The 3,484-nt window shown below is 40.7% G+C and overlaps 1 long non-coding RNA gene across 1 annotated transcript; it reads right to left on the reverse strand.

Moving 5' to 3' along the window:
* Positions 1–1,410: 1,410 nt before the first annotated feature.
* Positions 1,411–3,080, reverse strand: LOC123058303 (uncharacterized). Its single transcript, XR_006427136.1, has 3 exons — positions 2,706–3,080; positions 2,415–2,620; positions 1,411–1,507 (listed from the first exon to the last, which is right to left on the reverse strand). It is a non-coding gene; the product is annotated as an uncharacterized lncRNA (long non-coding RNA).
* Between the last annotated feature and the right edge of the window lie 404 nt (positions 3,081–3,484).

Genomic DNA, 3,484 nt, shown 5'->3' on the forward strand with positions numbered 1-3,484 from the left:
AATACTACTTAAAAATATAAGTTTTTCCTATCAGGGTCTTCCTATTTCTGAACCATTTTCTAGGGTCACGTCCTACAGTCAACACATGCTCTGATACCATTTTGTAACGACCCGGATTTGATAGAATCCGAGTCTTTGTGCTTACTGTGCTATCCCTGGATCATAGCTAGCGCACACAGTAACAAAAATGAATATCAGTAAGACATACATCATTCTACTACAACGGTAGATCCAGATATATATAAATCATACCTTAGGCACAACTCAAGCTAGAAGATAATACAACGGAATTATACGTAGTCACTAAGTTAGGCTCCATCAACGCCACTGGGCTCGTTGAGTGTAGACCATAACCCTATCATCTCTTAATTTGTCGAGATCTGCACATGATAGGTGTAGATGAGTACGTGGAATGTACTCGCAAGTTGCAAAGGAAAGTATAACAGATTATATATGCAGGGTAAGTATTGGTGGAGGTTTCCTTTGCATAAAGCCAATTTTCTCCTATAGTAAATTTTGTAAACTTCTTTTGAAATAGAAATAGTTTTTTGTATAAAAGGTAGGAGTGAGACACTTGGATATACGCACCAGTGCTCATTCTCCAAAAATAGTTTTAAACATACATAAGCTTGAAGTGAAACACATTCACTGTGCTCATTCCTCAACTTTAACCCTTAAAACAGATTTTTAGGAAAGAGAGGGGAGATTCTTCCTCAGTCCAAGTCTTCAGTTGCTCAATTTGCCCGTAACCGGGGGCACGGCTAATCGATTAGGTTAAACCCTCTGCAGAGGTCGTACACGTTCCCCACATGACACAACCAACCCCGTTTACCGTTACACACTTGGGTGTACGACTAGGAGGAGATTGTGACGAAGCCTTTCCATAACAGCCCCCTATACCTGACCAACCCGCCCACAACTTAGGCAATGAAAGCCCCTCTCCGATGGCGGTCCTGAGGTAAGGGTTTTCCGTTAGTACTAAGCTAAGCCAGAGCCCATAGTAGCATGTGGCTATATTGGAAGCTACATCAAACTGTACTTGGAAGATCTCATTCCCCTGGACGGCAATCCCCACAAAAAACCTGTGTGCAAGACCCCAGTCGGGCGCGTTCACTGCAAGACCGCGATGGGCGCAATCACTTGTAGACGCTCCCGTCAATACCATTCCGCCCAGGGAATAGAAGTAAAATAGTATATAGTTTTGGTTTTCAAAAGTTTTCACAAAACATTGCCCCAAAAGAGGGCAAGTTTATTTGTTTAAAACTTGTTTGATTTTCAACCCACCCATTTGTGCAAGCGCGGCCAAGCATTGTAGTAAGTCTTGAACCTAAGGCTCTAGATAGTAATAATATTTTGCAAAACTTTTGTAAAACATGCATACTATTTAAATTCAAAGAGATGTGCATAATATGAAAATATAGGTCAGGGCATGATCAAATTGCAACTTGCCTGTGTCTTGAAGTTGATTCTTCACTTGTTATCGTCGCTCCTTCACTTTACGAAATATCTAACGATAAAACAAAATACTTCAACACACAACAAATCCAGATGAAGATCGAAATGAAAGATTCAAATTAACAATATAAATACATTCGTGGGATAATTATCATGTCGTGGCTATGGTTGAGATAAGAAGTTTCTTTAGATGGGAATATGTCATAGATTTTATTCTAGGGTGGGTCAAGTTGGTTCAAGGGAAGATCATGGTGTCAATATATAGAGTGATTGAGAGACAAGTTTTGATAACCAAATTTCCATAACGAAACTATATAGAATATTAGACTTGTGGTCGACTATGGGAATTGAAAGTTATGAGTTTAGGGAGTTGAAACTAATAATTTACTAACTCCAAATTTTTGTGGTAGTAACATATGACTACATATATTTCTAGGGATCAATCTAAGAGATTTATCTAAGCATAAAATGTAATTGGTCGAAGATGTTAAATTATGAATAAGGAAAGTGATTTTATGGTGTAGAGGCTAAAACATGAACTAAGCATGGTTGGAAAATTAAGGTATGGGTCCTAACAGAAAGGTATGGTTCTAGGGACCAACTTTGGTAATTGGAACATTTCCATTTGGTTTCCAGATTAAAAGATATAGCAAATTATTCAATTCCTATTTAAATCAAAACTAAATTTTAATTTGCTCAAAAGTGAAATTTTAAATCTTTACAATAAACTAGATGTTCCAAAGAATCCGTGGATATCTTACTTGTCGAAATCGGACATACGGTTTGGGAGATACCAATTTCCGAAGTTTGGATATTTTCTGAAAAATACAATTACGGGATTTACAGGAGATGCCATGTGTGATGTTCTCACTAGCTGGTACCGATTCATTTTTTTTAACTGAATAGAGAGCGGCCTGTTGCCTGATGGATCGAAAAATCAAAAGGAGAGGAATACTCACCGGGGAGAGGTGGTCCGGTCGCCGGAGTTGGTCGGGGCGACGACGCGTGGCTCGATTGTGCACGAGGAGGTTCACGTCGCCTTTCCTGACGATGAGACAAAGACGATAGGGTATTGGCGCTGTGGATCTCGTCCACTGGAGGACGTGGGCAGCGGCTGCAGGTAGAACGATGGTGGAGCTCGGGTGCCGTCGTTCGTGCGACCTGGCTGGAGAATTGAGGGGAAAAGCGGTCAACGAGGTGTGCACGGGATATACACAGAGAAAGGAAGAACGAGGGGTCCTGAGCTTCACCGAAGGCGACGTGATCGTCAACGGACGGCGACAACGAAGCTCGGGTCCGGCGACAAATTCTCCGGTTTTGAGACGAGAGGGAGAGGGCTTTTGGGTCTGGAAGGTGTTAGGGCTGAGGGCTCTCCTCGGGGTCTATTTATAATGGCAGTGGAAGCCGGTACGGGGAGATCAAGGGAGCTTAACATGGCCATTAATGGATGTTTGTGCATGTACGTTTCACGGATCAATTCGGCGATTTATGGCCATAATGTTGGGTTTTAATTCTCTGAATGGGTTTTCCTTACGTTCCTCTGTAAGTTTCGTGTTGGTGGCAAGTCGAAAGGATGACTGTGGTTAGCACTAGAGGGAGAGAAAGAGGTGAAGACGCCATGGCTATTCAAGTTCAGTTTCTGTTCAGATTGAACGTGCGGAGGAAGGAGACGAGAAGAGGTGTGTAAGCTAGATGGGCTTTGGTGGAAAAATACTAGGCCCAAGGAGCAAAAGAAAGAAAAATAAATATAGAAGTGAGGTGGACTTAGCCCAACTTGGTTGGGCAGATAGGAGAGAGATAGAAACAATGTGCGAGAAATTGTGGAATGGCCCAATTCAATTTTATATGTTTTTCTATTCTTTTAAGTTCTTTTAAGGTCATTATAAATTCCCTATAAGAACCAAAATGATTTGAAACTCAATCAAATATTCAAATGAGCCCTATTAAATATTTTTTAACTTTTTCTTATGGAGAAGTCATATTATCTCCTCTCATTAAATTTTCATTATAATACTATGGAAATATTTAA

The sequence above is a fragment of the Triticum aestivum genome, chromosome 3A, assembly GCF_018294505.1.
Source record: "Triticum aestivum cultivar Chinese Spring chromosome 3A, IWGSC CS RefSeq v2.1, whole genome shotgun sequence".
NCBI lineage: Eukaryota > Viridiplantae > Streptophyta > Magnoliopsida > Poales > Poaceae > Triticum > Triticum aestivum.